Source organism: Phyllobates terribilis, unplaced genomic scaffold, assembly GCF_046119375.1.
Source record: "Phyllobates terribilis strain yellow unplaced genomic scaffold, ASM4611937v1 Scaffold_223__1_contigs__length_3252167, whole genome shotgun sequence".
NCBI lineage: Eukaryota > Metazoa > Chordata > Amphibia > Anura > Dendrobatidae > Phyllobates > Phyllobates terribilis.
In genome coordinates, this window is record NW_027362983.1 from 2,795,220 (window position 1) to 2,812,729 (window position 17,510).

At 44.9% G+C, this 17,510-nt stretch overlaps 13 non-coding genes across 13 annotated transcripts; all 13 read right to left on the reverse strand.

Moving 5' to 3' along the window:
* Positions 1-764: 764 nt before the first annotated feature.
* On the reverse strand, positions 765-955 carry LOC141214614 (U2 spliceosomal RNA). The gene has a single exon (XR_012283815.1). It is a non-coding gene; the product is annotated as a U2 spliceosomal RNA (small nuclear RNA).
* A 1,115-nt stretch (positions 956-2,070) lies between these two features.
* Positions 2,071-2,261, reverse strand: LOC141214615 (U2 spliceosomal RNA). Its single transcript, XR_012283816.1, has one exon. It is a non-coding gene; the product is annotated as a U2 spliceosomal RNA (small nuclear RNA).
* Positions 2,262-3,373: 1,112 nt separating this feature from the next.
* Positions 3,374-3,564, reverse strand: LOC141214616 (U2 spliceosomal RNA). Its single transcript, XR_012283817.1, has one exon. It is a non-coding gene; the product is annotated as a U2 spliceosomal RNA (small nuclear RNA).
* Positions 3,565-4,679: 1,115 nt separating this feature from the next.
* On the reverse strand, positions 4,680-4,870 carry LOC141214618 (U2 spliceosomal RNA). The gene has a single exon (XR_012283819.1). It is a non-coding gene; the product is annotated as a U2 spliceosomal RNA (small nuclear RNA).
* A 1,115-nt stretch (positions 4,871-5,985) lies between these two features.
* Positions 5,986-6,176, reverse strand: LOC141214864 (U2 spliceosomal RNA). Its single transcript, XR_012284056.1, has one exon. It is a non-coding gene; the product is annotated as a U2 spliceosomal RNA (small nuclear RNA).
* Positions 6,177-7,291: 1,115 nt separating this feature from the next.
* On the reverse strand, positions 7,292-7,482 carry LOC141214619 (U2 spliceosomal RNA). The gene has a single exon (XR_012283820.1). It is a non-coding gene; the product is annotated as a U2 spliceosomal RNA (small nuclear RNA).
* Positions 7,483-8,597: 1,115 nt separating this feature from the next.
* On the reverse strand, positions 8,598-8,788 carry LOC141214620 (U2 spliceosomal RNA). Its single transcript, XR_012283821.1, has one exon. It is a non-coding gene; the product is annotated as a U2 spliceosomal RNA (small nuclear RNA).
* A 1,115-nt stretch (positions 8,789-9,903) lies between these two features.
* LOC141214621 (U2 spliceosomal RNA) lies at positions 9,904-10,094 on the reverse strand. Its single transcript, XR_012283822.1, has one exon. It is a non-coding gene; the product is annotated as a U2 spliceosomal RNA (small nuclear RNA).
* Positions 10,095-11,209: 1,115 nt separating this feature from the next.
* LOC141214622 (U2 spliceosomal RNA) lies at positions 11,210-11,400 on the reverse strand. The gene has a single exon (XR_012283823.1). It is a non-coding gene; the product is annotated as a U2 spliceosomal RNA (small nuclear RNA).
* A 1,115-nt stretch (positions 11,401-12,515) lies between these two features.
* LOC141214623 (U2 spliceosomal RNA) lies at positions 12,516-12,706 on the reverse strand. Its single transcript, XR_012283824.1, has one exon. It is a non-coding gene; the product is annotated as a U2 spliceosomal RNA (small nuclear RNA).
* A 1,112-nt stretch (positions 12,707-13,818) lies between these two features.
* On the reverse strand, positions 13,819-14,009 carry LOC141214859 (U2 spliceosomal RNA). Its single transcript, XR_012284051.1, has one exon. It is a non-coding gene; the product is annotated as a U2 spliceosomal RNA (small nuclear RNA).
* A 1,115-nt stretch (positions 14,010-15,124) lies between these two features.
* LOC141214880 (U2 spliceosomal RNA) lies at positions 15,125-15,315 on the reverse strand. Its single transcript, XR_012284071.1, has one exon. It is a non-coding gene; the product is annotated as a U2 spliceosomal RNA (small nuclear RNA).
* Positions 15,316-16,430: 1,115 nt separating this feature from the next.
* On the reverse strand, positions 16,431-16,621 carry LOC141214624 (U2 spliceosomal RNA). Its single transcript, XR_012283825.1, has one exon. It is a non-coding gene; the product is annotated as a U2 spliceosomal RNA (small nuclear RNA).
* Between the last annotated feature and the right edge of the window lie 889 nt (positions 16,622-17,510).

Consider the following 17,510-nt stretch of genomic DNA (forward strand, 5'->3'; position numbering starts at 1 on the left):
CAGCAGACTGAAGGTGGCTGCTGCTGTGCACAGGTATATAAAGGCTCAGAGCCTATTATGACACGCGCAGCCAGCGTTCCATTGCCACATTCCATCTACTGCAGGCAGGATACCTGGCTGGCTGAATGTCGCTGAGAAGCTCACAGAGACCGCCATAAGCAACAGTTTAACAGAATGCCACAGACTAATCAACCAAACTTTTTGGGTTGGGTTCTCTTTTATAGTCTGCAGGCATTAAATGAAAGAAGTCAGTGTTCCAGCAGAAGGAGACAACGTTTCAGAAAAGGCATTGTAGCAAACCAAAAAAGAAATTTTAAGCGCAGCAGAGTAACCAGCGCACATACCTGTTAGCTCAGGTGAGTTTAAAAGGCTGCTGTTGATAACAAGGGCATTTGCTAAATAGATGGTGTGTGTGCAACAATATACTGAAAGGTCAATTATATTGTGCAGCTTATCTCACCACCTGTAGTTATTTAGGTGAAAGCTCCAAAATGCTTGCCTAATATGTCTGTTTATCCAAAAGGAAGTAAAAAGGGAGAGCTAGAAAGATAGCATTGCATCACATTACATGGCAATGCAATGCACAGTTGCTGAAGTTGAACCAAAATGAGCTTGTAATCTGGCTTCTGCAACTTTGAACATGAAAAATCCAATGAGGAGAAGAAAAGCAAAGCCAAAGAGTCCATCCCCAAATCCGACAAACAAGCAAAATGAACAAAAAACATTGAATTCAATTCTTTCTGATTTTAGAAACTGCATTAAAGAAGGGGTGCACCGGTCCTGGAGATACTGCAATACCAGGTCAATGCGTGGAGTGGACAGAGCAAGCTCTTTTTCCATCTCCCTGTTCTAAAAATCCATTTAATATATGGTCCCCAGATAGGGGACGTATCAGATATTAAACTGATAAGAACAGATACTACACTTGATCTTAGCCAAAAGGCCGAGAAGCGATAACCAGAATTGGTTTCAAACTACGGAGCCACCCAAGGATCCTGAAAAGTCCATTTGTGGAGATGAGCTCCTGGACTCCCGTTAAGAAGACATGTTGTCAACCTCTAGATCCCTTACATGCCTGCACTTTTCGGCTTGCTGCTGCTGCAATCCACGCGTTTTAGATCTGCATAACTCCACCTCTTTAAACACAGCACCTTCACCCCCTGCTGTTCCCACCCGCCTCAACACCGTTGGAAGGGAGGAGAACCAATTAAGGCGGGGGGTGGGGTGGAACGAGCAGCTGTCTACCCTTAGCAGGAGGGCTCCTGATTACATACCTCTCCTGCTGCTGCTGCTGCTGGCTGTCCAGCAGCAGACTGAAGGTGGCTGCTGCTGTGCACAGGTATATAAAGGCTCAGAGCCTATTATGACACGCGCAGCCAGCGTTCCATTGCCACATTCCATCTACTGCAGGCAGGATACCTGGCTGGCTGAATGTCGCTGAGAAGCTCACAGAGACCGCCATAAGCAACAGTTTAACAGAATGCCACAGACTAATCAACCAAACTTTTTGGGTTGGGTTCTCTTTTATAGTCTGCAGGCATTAAATGAAAGAAGTCAGTGTTCCAGCAGAAGGAGACAACGTTTCAGAAAAGGCATTGTAGCAAACCAAAAAAGAAATTTTAAGCGCAGCAGAGTAACCAGCGCACATACCTGTTAGCTCAGGTGAGTTTAAAAGGCTGCTGTTGATAACAAGGGCATTTGCTAAATAGATGGTGTGTGTGCAACAATATACTGAAAGGTCAATTATATTGTGCAGCTTATCTCACCACCTGTAGTTATTTAGGTGAAAGCTCCAAAATGCTTGCCTAATATGTCTGTTTATCCAAAAGGAAGTAAAAAGGGAGAGCTAGAAAGATAGCATTGCATCACATTACATGGCAATGCAATGCACAGTTGCTGAAGTTGAACCAAAATGAGCTTGTAATCTGGCTTCTGCAACTTTGAACATGAAAAATCCAATGAGGAGAAGAAAAGCAAAGCCAAAGAGTCCATCCCCAAATCCGACAAACAAGCAAAATGAACAAAAAACATTGAATTCAATTCTTTCTGATTTTAGAAACTGCATTAAAGAAGGGGTGCACCGGTCCTGGAGATACTGCAATACCAGGTCAATGCGTGGAGTGGACAGAGCAAGCTCTTTTTCCATCTCCCTGTTCTAAAAATCCATTTAATATATGGTCCCCAGATAGGGGACGTATCAGATATTAAACTGATAAGAACAGATACTACACTTGATCTTAGCCAAAAGGCCGAGAAGCGATAACCAGAATTGGTTTCAAACTACGGAGCCACCCAAGGATCCTGAAAAGTCCATTTGTGGAGATGAGCTCCTGGACTCCCGTTAAGAAGACATGTTGTCAACCTCTAGATCCCTTACATGCCTGCACTTTTCGGCTTGCTGCTGCTGCAATCCACGCGTTTTAGATCTGCATAACTCCACCTCTTTAAACACAGCACCTTCACCCCCTGCTGTTCCCACCCGCCTCAACACTGTTGGAAGGGAGGAGAACCAATTAAGGCGGGGGGTGGGGTGGAACGAGCAGCTGTCTACCCTTAGCAGGAGGGCTCCTGATTACATACCTCTCCTGCTGCTGCTGCTGGCTGTCCAGCAGCAGACTGAAGGTGGCTGCTGCTGTGCACAGGTATATAAAGGCTCAGAGCCTATTATGACACGCGCAGCCAGCGTTCCATTGCCACATTCCATCTACTGCAGGCAGGATACCTGGCTGGCTGAATGTCGCTGAGAAGCTCACAGAGACCGCCATAAGCAACAGTTTAACAGAATGCCACAGACTAATCAACCAAACTTTTTGGGTTGGGTTCTCTTTTATAGTCTGCAGGCATTAAATGAAAGAAGTCAGTGTTCCAGCAGAAGGAGACAACGTTTCAGAAAAGGCATTGTAGCAAACCAAAAAAGAAATTTTAAGCGCAGCAGAGTAACCAGCGCACATACCTGTTAGCTCAGGTGAGTTTAAAAGGCTGCTGTTGATAACAAGGGCATTTGCTAAATAGATGGTGTGTGTGCAACAATATACTGAAAGGTCAATTATATTGTGCAGCTTATCTCACCACCTGTAGTTATTTAGGTGAAAGCTCCAAAATGCTTGCCTAATATGTCTGTTTATCCAAAAGGAAGTAAAAAGGGAGAGCTAGAAAGATAGCATTGCATCACATTACATGGCAATGCAATGCACAGTTGCTGAAGTTGAACCAAAATGAGCTTGTAATCTGGCTTCTGCAACTTTGAACATGAAAAATCCAATGAGGAGAAGAAAAGCAAAGCCAAAGAGTCCATCCCCAAATCCGACAAACAAGCAAAATGAACAAAAAACATTGAATTCAATTCTTTCTGATTTTAGAAACTGCATTAAAGAAGGGGTGCACCGGTCCTGGAGATACTGCAATACCAGGTCAATGCGTGGAGTGGACAGAGCAAGCTCTTTTTCCATCTCCCTGTTCTAAAAATCCATTTAATATATGGTCCCCAGATAGGGGACGTATCAGATATTAAACTGATAAGAACAGATACTACACTTGATCTTAGCCAAAAGGCCGAGAAGCGATAACCAGAATTGGTTTCAAACTACGGAGCCACCCAAGGATCCTGAAAAGTCCATTTGTGGAGATGAGCTCCTGGACTCCCGTTAAGAGGACATGTTGTCAACCTCTAGATCCCTTACATGCCTGCACTTTTCGGCTTGCTGCTGCTGCAATCCACGCGTTTTAGATCTGCATAACTCCACCTCTTTAAACACAGCACCTTCACCCCCTGCTGTTCCCACCCGCCTCAACACCGTTGGAAGGGAGGAGAACCAATTAAGGCGGGGGGTGGGGTGGAACGAGCAGCTGTCTACCCTTAGCAGGAGGGCTCCTGATTACATACCTCTCCTGCTGCTGCTGCTGCTGGCTGTCCAGCAGCAGACTGAAGGTGGCTGCTGCTGTGCACAGGTATATAAAGGCTCAGAGCCTATTATGACACGCGCAGCCAGCGTTCCATTGCCACATTCCATCTACTGCAGGCAGGATACCTGGCTGGCTGAATGTCGCTGAGAAGCTCACAGAGACCGCCATAAGCAACAGTTTAACAGAATGCCACAGACTAATCAACCAAACTTTTTGGGTTGGGTTCTCTTTTATAGTCTGCAGGCATTAAATGAAAGAAGTCAGTGTTCCAGCAGAAGGAGACAACGTTTCAGAAAAGGCATTGTAGCAAACCAAAAAAGAAATTTTAAGCGCAGCAGAGTAACCAGCGCACATACCTGTTAGCTCAGGTGAGTTTAAAAGGCTGCTGTTGATAACAAGGGCATTTGCTAAATAGATGGTGTGTGTGCAACAATATACTGAAAGGTCAATTATATTGTGCAGCTTATCTCACCACCTGTAGTTATTTAGGTGAAAGCTCCAAAATGCTTGCCTAATATGTCTGTTTATCCAAAAGGAAGTAAAAAGGGAGAGCTAGAAAGATAGCATTGCATCACATTACATGGCAATGCAATGCACAGTTGCTGAAGTTGAACCAAAATGAGCTTGTAATCTGGCTTCTGCAACTTTGAACATGAAAAATCCAATGAGGAGAAGAAAAGCAAAGCCAAAGAGTCCATCCCCAAATCCGACAAACAAGCAAAATGAACAAAAAACATTGAATTCAATTCTTTCTGATTTTAGAAACTGCATTAAAGAAGGGGTGCACCGGTCCTGGAGATACTGCAATACCAGGTCAATGCGTGGAGTGGACAGAGCAAGCTCTTTTTCCATCTCCCTGTTCTAAAAATCCATTTAATATATGGTCCCCAGATAGGGGACGTATCAGATATTAAACTGATAAGAACAGATACTACACTTGATCTTAGCCAAAAGGCCGAGAAGCGATAACCAGAATTGGTTTCAAACTACGGAGCCACCCAAGGATCCTGAAAAGTCCATTTGTGGAGATGAGCTCCTGGACTCCCGTTAAGAGGACATGTTGTCAACCTCTAGATCCCTTACATGCCTGCACTTTTCGGCTTGCTGCTGCTGCAATCCACGCGTTTTAGATCTGCATAACTCCACCTCTTTAAACACAGCACCTTCACCCCCTGCTGTTCCCACCCGCCTCAACATCGTTGGAAGGGAGGAGAACCAATTAAGGCGGGGGGTGGGGTGGAACGAGCAGCTGTCTACCCTTAGCAGGAGGGCTCCTGATTACATACCTCTCCTGCTGCTGCTGCTGCTGGCTGTCCAGCAGCAGACTGAAGGTGGCTGCTGCTGTGCACAGGTATATAAAGGCTCAGAGCCTATTATGACACGCGCAGCCAGCGTTCCATTGCCACATTCCATCTACTGCAGGCAGGATACCTGGCTGGCTGAATGTCGCTGAGAAGCTCACAGAGACCGCCATAAGCAACAGTTTAACAGAATGCCACAGACTAATCAACCAAACTTTTTGGGTTGGGTTCTCTTTTATAGTCTGCAGGCATTAAATGAAAGAAGTCAGTGTTCCAGCAGAAGGAGACAACGTTTCAGAAAAGGCATTGTAGCAAACCAAAAAAGAAATTTTAAGCGCAGCAGAGTAACCAGCGCACATACCTGTTAGCTCAGGTGAGTTTAAAAGGCTGCTGTTGATAACAAGGGCATTTGCTAAATAGATGGTGTGTGTGCAACAATATACTGAAAGGTCAATTATATTGTGCAGCTTATCTCACCACCTGTAGTTATTTAGGTGAAAGCTCCAAAATGCTTGCCTAATATGTCTGTTTATCCAAAAGGAAGTAAAAAGGGAGAGCTAGAAAGATAGCATTGCATCACATTACATGGCAATGCAATGCACAGTTGCTGAAGTTGAACCAAAATGAGCTTGTAATCTGGCTTCTGCAACTTTGAACATGAAAAATCCAATGAGGAGAAGAAAAGCAAAGCCAAAGAGTCCATCCCCAAATCCGACAAACAAGCAAAATGAACAAAAAACATTGAATTCAATTCTTTCTGATTTTAGAAACTGCATTAAAGAAGGGGTGCACCGGTCCTGGAGATACTGCAATACCAGGTCAATGCGTGGAGTGGACAGAGCAAGCTCTTTTTCCATCTCCCTGTTCTAAAAATCCATTTAATATATGGTCCCCAGATAGGGGATGTATCAGATATTAAACTGATAAGAACAGATACTACACTTGATCTTAGCCAAAAGGCCGAGAAGCGATAACCAGAATTGGTTTCAAACTACGGAGCCACCCAAGGATCCTGAAAAGTCCATTTGTGGAGATGAGCTCCTGGACTCCCGTTAAGAAGACATGTTGTCAACCTCTAGATCCCTTACATGCCTGCACTTTTCGGCTTGCTGCTGCTGCAATCCACGCGTTTTAGATCTGCATAACTCCACCTCTTTAAACACAGCACCTTCACCCCCTGCTGTTCCCACCCGCCTCAACACCGTTGGAAGGGAGGAGAACCAATTAAGGCGGGGGGTGGGGTGGAACGAGCAGCTGTCTACCCTTAGCAGGAGGGCTCCTGATTACATACCTCTCCTGCTGCTGCTGCTGCTGGCTGTCCAGCAGCAGACTGAAGGTGGCTGCTGCTGTGCACAGGTATATAAAGGCTCAGAGCCTATTATGACACGCGCAGCCAGCGTTCCATTGCCACATTCCATCTACTGCAGGCAGGATACCTGGCTGGCTGAATGTCGCTGAGAAGCTCACAGAGACCGCCATAAGCAACAGTTTAACAGAATGCCACAGACTAATCAACCAAACTTTTTGGGTTGGGTTCTCTTTTATAGTCTGCAGGCATTAAATGAAAGAAGTCAGTGTTCCAGCAGAAGGAGACAACGTTTCAGAAAAGGCATTGTAGCAAACCAAAAAAGAAATTTTAAGCGCAGCAGAGTAACCAGCGCACATACCTGTTAGCTCAGGTGAGTTTAAAAGGCTGCTGTTGATAACAAGGGCATTTGCTAAATAGATGGTGTGTGTGCAACAATATACTGAAAGGTCAATTATATTGTGCAGCTTATCTCACCACCTGTAGTTATTTAGGTGAAAGCTCCAAAATGCTTGCCTAATATGTCTGTTTATCCAAAAGGAAGTAAAAAGGGAGAGCTAGAAAGATAGCATTGCATCACATTACATGGCAATGCAATGCACAGTTGCTGAAGTTGAACCAAAATGAGCTTGTAATCTGGCTTCTGCAACTTTGAACATGAAAAATCCAATGAGGAGAAGAAAAGCAAAGCCAAAGAGTCCATCCCCAAATCCGACAAACAAGCAAAATGAACAAAAAACATTGAATTCAATTCTTTCTGATTTTAGAAACTGCATTAAAGAAGGGGTGCACCGGTCCTGGAGATACTGCAATACCAGGTCAATGCGTGGAGTGGACAGAGCAAGCTCTTTTTCCATCTCCCTGTTCTAAAAATCCATTTAATATATGGTCCCCAGATAGGGGACGTATCAGATATTAAACTGATAAGAACAGATACTACACTTGATCTTAGCCAAAAGGCCGAGAAGCGATAACCAGAATTGGTTTCAAACTACGGAGCCACCCAAGGATCCTGAAAAGTCCATTTGTGGAGATGAGCTCCTGGACTCCCGTTAAGAAGACATGTTGTCAACCTCTAGATCCCTTACATGCCTGCACTTTTCGGCTTGCTGCTGCTGCAATCCACGCGTTTTAGATCTGCATAACTCCACCTCTTTAAACACAGCACCTTCACCCCCTGCTGTTCCCACCCGCCTCAACACCGTTGGAAGGGAGGAGAACCAATTAAGGCGGGGGGTGGGGTGGAACGAGCAGCTGTCTACCCTTAGCAGGAGGGCTCCTGATTACATACCTCTCCTGCTGCTGCTGCTGCTGGCTGTCCAGCAGCAGACTGAAGGTGGCTGCTGCTGTGCACAGGTATATAAAGGCTCAGAGCCTATTATGACACGCGCAGCCAGCGTTCCATTGCCACATTCCATCTACTGCAGGCAGGATACCTGGCTGGCTGAATGTCGCTGAGAAGCTCACAGAGACCGCCATAAGCAACAGTTTAACAGAATGCCACAGACTAATCAACCAAACTTTTTGGGTTGGGTTCTCTTTTATAGTCTGCAGGCATTAAATGAAAGAAGTCAGTGTTCCAGCAGAAGGAGACAACGTTTCAGAAAAGGCATTGTAGCAAACCAAAAAAGAAATTTTAAGCGCAGCAGAGTAACCAGCGCACATACCTGTTAGCTCAGGTGAGTTTAAAAGGCTGCTGTTGATAACAAGGGCATTTGCTAAATAAATGGTGTGTGTGCAACAATATACTGAAAGGTCAATTATATTGTGCAGCTTATCTCACCACCTGTAGTTATTTAGGTGAAAGCTCCAAAATGCTTGCCTAATATGTCTGTTTATCCAAAAGGAAGTAAAAAGGGAGAGCTAGAAAGATAGCATTGCATCACATTACATGGCAATGCAATGCACAGTTGCTGAAGTTGAACCAAAATGAGCTTGTAATCTGGCTTCTGCAACTTTGAACATGAAAAATCCAATGAGGAGAAGAAAAGCAAAGCCAAAGAGTCCATCCCCAAATCCGACAAACAAGCAAAATGAACAAAAAACATTGAATTCAATTCTTTCTGATTTTAGAAACTGCATTAAAGAAGGGGTGCACCGGTCCTGGAGATACTGCAATACCAGGTCAATGCGTGGAGTGGACAGAGCAAGCTCTTTTTCCATCTCCCTGTTCTAAAAATCCATTTAATATATGGTCCCCAGATAGGGGACGTATCAGATATTAAACTGATAAGAACAGATACTACACTTGATCTTAGCCAAAAGGCCGAGAAGCGATAACCAGAATTGGTTTCAAACTACGGAGCCACCCAAGGATCCTGAAAAGTCCATTTGTGGAGATGAGCTCCTGGACTCCCGTTAAGAAGACATGTTGTCAACCTCTAGATCCCTTACATGCCTGCACTTTTCGGCTTGCTGCTGCTGCAATCCACGCGTTTTAGATCTGCATAACTCCACCTCTTTAAACACAGCACCTTCACCCCCTGCTGTTCCCACCCGCCTCAACACCGTTGGAAGGGAGGAGAACCAATTAAGGCGGGGGGTGGGGTGGAACGAGCAGCTGTCTACCCTTAGCAGGAGGGCTCCTGATTACATACCTCTCCTGCTGCTGCTGCTGCTGGCTGTCCAGCAGCAGACTGAAGGTGGCTGCTGCTGTGCACAGGTATATAAAGGCTCAGAGCCTATTATGACACGCGCAGCCAGCGTTCCATTGCCACATTCCATCTACTGCAGGCAGGATACCTGGCTGGCTGAATGTCGCTGAGAAGCTCACAGAGACCGCCATAAGCAACAGTTTAACAGAATGCCACAGACTAATCAACCAAACTTTTTGGGTTGGGTTCTCTTTTATAGTCTGCAGGCATTAAATGAAAGAAGTCAGTGTTCCAGCAGAAGGAGACAACGTTTCAGAAAAGGCATTGTAGCAAACCAAAAAAGAAATTTTAAGCGCAGCAGAGTAACCAGCGCACATACCTGTTAGCTCAGGTGAGTTTAAAAGGCTGCTGTTGATAACAAGGGCATTTGCTAAATAGATGGTGTGTGTGCAACAATATACTGAAAGGTCAATTATATTGTGCAGCTTATCTCACCACCTGTAGTTATTTAGGTGAAAGCTCCAAAATGCTTGCCTAATATGTCTGTTTATCCAAAAGGAAGTAAAAAGGGAGAGCTAGAAAGATAGCATTGCATCACATTACATGGCAATGCAATGCACAGTTGCTGAAGTTGAACCAAAATGAGCTTGTAATCTGGCTTCTGCAACTTTGAACATGAAAAATCCAATGAGGAGAAGAAAAGCAAAGCCAAAGAGTCCATCCCCAAATCCGACAAACAAGCAAAATGAACAAAAAACATTGAATTCAATTCTTTCTGATTTTAGAAACTGCATTAAAGAAGGGGTGCACCGGTCCTGGAGATACTGCAATACCAGGTCAATGCGTGGAGTGGACAGAGCAAGCTCTTTTTCCATCTCCCTGTTCTAAAAATCCATTTAATATATGGTCCCCAGATAGGGGACGTATCAGATATTAAACTGATAAGAACAGATACTACACTTGATCTTAGCCAAAAGGCCGAGAAGCGATAACCAGAATTGGTTTCAAACTACGGAGCCACCCAAGGATCCTGAAAAGTCCATTTGTGGAGATGAGCTCCTGGACTCCCGTTAAGAAGACATGTTGTCAACCTCTAGATCCCTTACATGCCTGCACTTTTCGGCTTGCTGCTGCTGCAATCCACGCGTTTTAGGTCTGCATAACTCCACCTCTTTAAACACAGCACCTTCACCCCCTGCTGTTCCCACCCGCCTCAACACCGTTGGAAGGGAGGAGAACCAATTAAGGCGGGGGGTGGGGTGGAACGAGCAGCTGTCTACCCTTAGCAGGAGGGCTCCTGATTACATACCTCTCCTGCTGCTGCTGCTCCTGGCTGTCCAGCAGCAGACTGAAGGTGGCTGCTGCTGTGCACAGGTATATAAAGGCTCAGAGCCTATTATGACACGCGCAGCCAGCGTTCCATTGCCACATTCCATCTACTGCAGGCAGGATACCTGGCTGGCTGAATGTCGCTGAGAAGCTCACAGAGACCGCCATAAGCAACAGTTTAACAGAATGCCACAGACTAATCAACCAAACTTTTTGGGTTGGGTTCTCTTTTATAGTCTGCAGGCATTAAATGAAAGAAGTCAGTGTTCCAGCAGAAGGAGACAACGTTTCAGAAAAGGCATTGTAGCAAACCAAAAAAGAAATTTTAAGCGCAGCAGAGTAACCAGCGCACATACCTGTTAGCTCAGGTGAGTTTAAAAGGCTGCTGTTGATAACAAGGGCATTTGCTAAATAGATGGTGTGTGTGCAACAATATACTGAAAGGTCAATTATATTGTGCAGCTTATCTCACCACCTGTAGTTATTTAGGTGAAAGCTCCAAAATGCTTGCCTAATATGTCTGTTTATCCAAAAGGAAGTAAAAAGGGAGAGCTAGAAAGATAGCATTGCATCACATTACATGGCAATGCAATGCACAGTTGCTGAAGTTGAACCAAAATGAGCTTGTAATCTGGCTTCTGCAACTTTGAACATGAAAAATCCAATGAGGAGAAGAAAAGCAAAGCCAAAGAGTCCATCCCCAAATCCGACAAACAAGCAAAATGAACAAAAAACATTGAATTCAATTCTTTCTGATTTTAGAAACTGCATTAAAGAAGGGGTGCACCGGTCCTGGAGATACTGCAATACCAGGTCAATGCGTGGAGTGGACAGAGCAAGCTCTTTTTCCATCTCCCTGTTCTAAAAATCCATTTAATATATGGTCCCCAGATAGGGGACGTATCAGATATTAAACTGATAAGAACAGATACTACACTTGATCTTAGCCAAAAGGCCGAGAAGCGATAACCAGAATTGGTTTCAAACTACGGAGCCACCCAAGGATCCTGAAAAGTCCATTTGTGGAGATGAGCTCCTGGACTCCCATTAAGAAGACATGTTGTCAACCTCTAGATCGCTTACATGCCTGCACTTTTCGGCTTGCTGCTGCTGCAATCCACGCGTTTTAGATCTGCATAACTCCACCTCTTTAAACACAGCACCTTCACCCCCTGCTGTTCCCACCCGCCTCAACACCGTTGGAAGGGAGGAGAACCAATTAAGGCGGGGGGTGGGGTGGAACGAGCAGCTGTCTACCCTTAGCAGGAGGGCTCCTGATTACATACCTCTCCTGCTGCTGCTGCTGCTGGCTGTCCAGCAGCAGACTGAAGGTGGCTGCTGCTGTGCACAGGTATATAAAGGCTCAGAGCCTATTATGACACGCGCAGCCAGCGTTCCATTACCACATTCCATCTACTGCAGGCAGGATACCTGGCTGGCTGAATGTCGCTGAGAAGCTCACAGAGACCGCCATAAGCAACAGTTTAACAGAATGCCACAGACTAATCAACCAAACTTTTTGGGTTGGGTTCTCTTTTATAGTCTGCAGGCATTAAATGAAAGAAGTCAGTGTTCCAGCAGAAGGAGACAACGTTTCAGAAAAGGCATTGTAGCAAACCAAAAAAGAAATTTTAAGCGCAGCAGAGTAACCAGCGCACATACCTGTTAGCTCAGGTGAGTTTAAAAGGCTGCTGTTGATAACAAGGGCATTTGCTAAATAGATGGTGTGTGTGCAACAATATACTGAAAGGTCAATTATATTGTGCAGCTTATCTCACCACCTGTAGTTATTTAGGTGAAAGCTCCAAAATGCTTGCCTAATATGTCTGTTTATCCAAAAGGAAGTAAAAAGGGAGAGCTAGAAAGATAGCATTGCATCACATTACATGGCAATGCAATGCACAGTTGCGGAGGTTGAACCAAAATGAGCTTGTAATCTGGCTTCTGCAACTTTGAACATGAAAAATCCAATGAGGAGAAGAAAAGCAAAGCCAAAGAGTCCATCCCCAAATCCGACAAACAAGCAAAATGAACAAAAAACATTGAATTCAATTCTTTCTGATTTTAGAAACTGCATTAAAGAAGGGGTGCACCGGTCCTGGAGATACTGCAATACCAGGTCAATGCGTGGAGTGGACAGAGCAAGCTCTTTTTCCATCTCCCTGTTCTAAAAATCCATTTAATATATGGTCCCCAGATAGGGGACGTATCAGATATTAAACTGATAAGAACAGATACTACACTTGATCTTAGCCAAAAGGCCGAGAAGCGATAACCAGAATTGGTTTCAAACTACGGAGCCACCCAAGGATCCTGAAAAGTCCATTTGTGGAGATGAGCTCCTGGACTCCCGTTAAGAAGACATGTTGTCAACCTCTAGATCCCTTACATGCCTGCACTTTTCGGCTTGCTGCTGCTGCAATCCACGCGTTTTAGATCTGCATAACTCCACCTCTTTAAACACAGCACCTTCACCCCCTGCTGTTCCCACCCGCCTCAACACCGTTGGAAGGGAGGAGAACCAATTAAGGCGGGGGGTGGGGTGGAACGAGCAGCTGTCTACCCTTAGCAGGAGGGCTCCTGATTACATACCTCTCCTGCTGCTGCTGCTGGCTGTCCAGCAGCAGACTGAAGGTGGCTGCTGCTGTGCACAGGTATATAAAGGCTCAGAGCCTATTATGACACGCGCAGCCAGCGTTCCATTGCCACATTCCATCTACTGCAGGCAGGATACCTGGCTGGCTGAATGTCGCTGAGAAGCTCACAGAGACCGCCATAAGCAACAGTTTAACAGAATGCCACAGACTAATCAACCAAACTTTTTGGGTTGGGTTCTCTTTTATAGTCTGCAGGCATTAAATGAAAGAAGTCAGTGTTCCAGCAGAAGGAGACAACGTTTCAGAAAAGGCATTGTAGCAAACCAAAAAAGAAATTTTAAGCGCAGCAGAGTAACCAGCGCACATACCTGTTAGCTCAGGTGAGTTTAAAAGGCTGCTGTTGATAACAAGGGCATTTGCTAAATAGATGGTGTGTGTGCAACAATATACTGAAAGGTCAATTATATTGTGCAGCTTATCTCACCACCTGTAGTTATTTAGGTGAAAGCTCCAAAATGCTTGCCTAATATGTCTGTTTATCCAAAAGGAAGTAAAAAGGGAGAGCTAGAAAGATAGCATTGCATCACATTACATGGCAATGCAATGCACAGTTGCTGAAGTTGAACCAAAATGAGCTTGTAATCTGGCTTCTGCAACTTTGAACATGAAAAATCCAATGAGGAGAAGAAAAGCAAAGCCAAAGAGTCCATCCCCAAATCCGACAAACAAGCAAAATGAACAAAAAACATTGAATTCAATTCTTTCTGATTTTAGAAACTGCATTAAAGAAGGGGTGCACCGGTCCTGGAGATACTGCAATACCAGGTCAATGCGTGGAGTGGACAGAGCAAGCTCTTTTTCCATCTCCCTGTTCTAAAAATCCATTTAATATATGGTCCCCAGATAGGGGACGTATCAGATATTAAACTGATAAGAACAGATACTACACTTGATCTTAGCCAATAGGCCGAGAAGCGATAACCAGAATTAGTTTCAAACTACGGAGCCACCCAAGGATCCTGAAAAGTCCATTTGTGGAGATGAGCTCCTGGACTCCCGTTAAGAAGACATGTTGTCAACCTCTAGATCCCTTACATGCCTGCACTTTTCGGCTTGCTGCTGCTGCAATCCACGCGTTTTAGATCTGCATAACTCCACCTCTTTAAACACAGCACCTTCACCCCCTGCTGTTCCCACCCGCCTCAACACCGTTGGAAGGGAGGAGAACCAATTAAGGCGGGGGGTGGGGTGGAACGAGCAGCTGTCTACCCTTAGCAGGAGGGCTCCTGATTACATACCTCTCCTGCTGCTGCTGCTGCTGGCTGTCCAGCAGCAGACTGAAGGTGGCTTCTGCTGTGCACAGGTATATAAAGGCTCAGAGCCTATTATGACACGCGCAGCCAGCGTTCCATTGCCACATTCCATCTACTGCAGGCAGGATACCTGGCTGGCTGAATGTCGCTGAGAAGCTCACAGAGACCGCCATAAGCAACAGTTTAACAGAATGCCACAGACTAATCAACCAAACTTTTTGGGTTGGGTTCTCTTTTATAGTCTGCAGGCATTAAATGAAAGAAGTCAGTGTTCCAGCAGAAGGAGACAACGTTTCAGAAAAGGCATTGTAGCAAACCAAAAAAGAAATTTTAAGCGCAGCAGAGTAACCAGCGCACATACCTGTTAGCTCAGGTGAGTTTAAAAGGCTGCTGTTGATAACAAGGGCATTTGCTAAATAGATGGTGTGTGTGCAACAATATACTGAAAGGTCAATTATATTGTGCAGCTTATCTCACCACCTGTAGTTATTTAGGTGAAAGCTCCAAAATGCTTGCCTAATATGTCTGTTTATCCAAAAGGAAGTAAAAAGGGAGAGCTAGAAAGATAGCATTGCATCACATTACATGGCAATGCAATGCACAGTTGCTGAAGTTGAACCAAAATGAGCTTGTAATCTGGCTTCTGCAACTTTGAACATGAAAAATCCAATGAGGAGAAGAAAAGCAAAGCCAAAGAGTCCATCCCCAAATCCGACAAACAAGCAAAATGAACAAAAAACATTGAATTCAATTCTTTCTGATTTTTGAAACTGCATTAAAGAAGGGGTGCACCGGTCCTGGAGATACTGCAATACCAGGTCAATGCGTGGAGTGGACAGAGCAAGCTCTTTTTCCATCTCCCTGTTCTAAAAATCCATTTAATATATGGTCCCCAGATAGGGGCCGTATCAGATATTAAACTGATAAGAACAGATACTACACTTGATCTTAGCCAAAAGGCCGAGAAGCGATAACCAGAATTGGTTTCAAACTACGGAGCCACCCAAGGATCCTGAAAAGTCCATTTGTGGAGATGAGCTCCTGGACTCCCGTTAAGAAGACATGTTGTCAACCTCTAGATCCCTTACATGCCTGCACTTTTCGGCTTGCTGCTGCTGCAATCCACTCGTTTTAGATCTGCATAACTCCACCTCTTTAAACACAGCACCTTCACCCCCTGCTGTTCCCACCCGCCTCAACACCGTTGGAAGGGAGGAGAACCAATTAAGGCGGGGGGTGGGGTGGAACGAGCAGCTGTCTACCCTTAGCAGGAGGGCTCCTGATTACATACCTCTCCTGCTGCTGCTGCTGCTGGCTGTCCAGCAGCAGACTGAAGGTGGCTGCTGCTGTGCACAGGTATATAAAGGCTCAGAGCCTATTATGACACGCGCAGCCAGCGTTCCATTGCCACATTCCATCTACTGCAGGCAGGATACCTGGCTGGCTGAATGTCGCTGAGAAGCTCACAGAGACCGCCATAAGCAACAGTTTAACAGAATGCCACAGACTAATCAACCAAACTTTTTGGGTTGGGTTCTCTTTTATAGTCTGCAGGCATTAAATGAAAGAAGTCAGTGTTCCAGCAGAAGGAGACAACGTTTCAGAAAAGGCATTGTAGCAAACCAAAAAAGAAATTTTAAGCGCAGCAGAGTAACCAGCGCACATACCTGTTAGCTCAGGTGAGTTTAAAAGGCTGCTGTTGATAACAAGGGCATTTGCTAAATAGATGGTGTGTGTGCAACAATATACTGAAAGGTCAATTATATTGTGCAGCTTATCTCACCACCTGTAGTTATTTAGGTGAAAGCTCCAAAATGCTTGCCTAATATGTCTGTTTATCCAAAAGGAAGTAAAAAGGGAGAGCTAGAAAGATAGCATTGCATCACATTACATGGCAATGCAATGCACAGTTGCTGAAGTTGAACCAAAATGAGCTTGTAATCTGGCTTCTGCAACTTTGAACATGAAAAATCCAATGAGGAGAAGAAAAGCAAAGCCAAAGAGTCCATCCCCAAATCCGACAAACAAGCAAAATGAACAAAAAACATTGAATTCAATTCTTTCTGATTTTAGAAACTGCATTAAAGAAGGGGTGCACCGGTCCTGGAGATACTGCAATACCAGGTCAATGCGTGGAGTGGACAGAGCAAGCTCTTTTTCCATCTCCCTGTTCTAAAAATCCATTTAATATATGGTCCCCAGATAGGGGACGTATCAGATATTAAACTGATAAGAACAGATACTACACTTGATCTTAGCCAAAAGGCCGAGAAGCGATAACCAGAATTGGTTTCAAACTACGGAGCCACCCAAGGATCCTGAAAAGTCCATTTGTGGAGATGAGCTCCTGGACTCCCGTTAAGAAGACATGTTGTCAACCTCTAGATCCCTTACATGCCTGCACTTTTCGGCTTGCTGCTGCTGCAATCCACGCGTTTTAGATCTGCATAACTCCACCTCTTTAAACACAGCACCTTCACCCCCTGCTGTTCCCACCCGCCTCAACACCGTTGGAAGGGAGGAGAACCAATTAAGGCGGGGGGTGGGGTGGAACGAGCAGCTGTCTACCCTTAGCAGGAGGGCTCCTGATTACATACCTCTCCTGCTGCTGCTGCTGCTGGCTGTCCAGCAGCAGACTGAAGGTGGCTGCTGCTGTGCACAGGTATATAAAGGCTCAGAGCCTATTATGACACGCGCAGCCAGCGTTCCATTGCCACATTCCATCTACTGCAGGCAGGATACCTGGCTGGCTGAATGTCGCTGAGAAGCTCACAGAGACCGCCATAAGCAACAGTTTAACAGAATGCCACAGACTAATCAACCAAACTTTTTGGGTTGGGTTCTCTTTTATAGTCTGCAGGCATTAAATGAAAGAAGTCAGTGTTCCAGCAGAAGGAGACAACGTTTCAGAAAAGGCATTGTAGCAAACCAAAAAAGAAATTTTAAGCGCAGCAGAGTAACCAGCGCACATACCTGTTAGCTCAGGTGAGTTTAAAAGGCTGCTGTTGATAACAAGGGCATTTGCTAAATAGATGGTGTGTGTGCAACAATATACTGAAAGGTCAATTATATTGTGCAGCTTATCTCACCACCTGTAGTTATTTAGGTGAAAGCTCCAAAATGCTTGTCTAATATGTCTGTTTATCCAAAAGGAAGTAAAAAGGGAG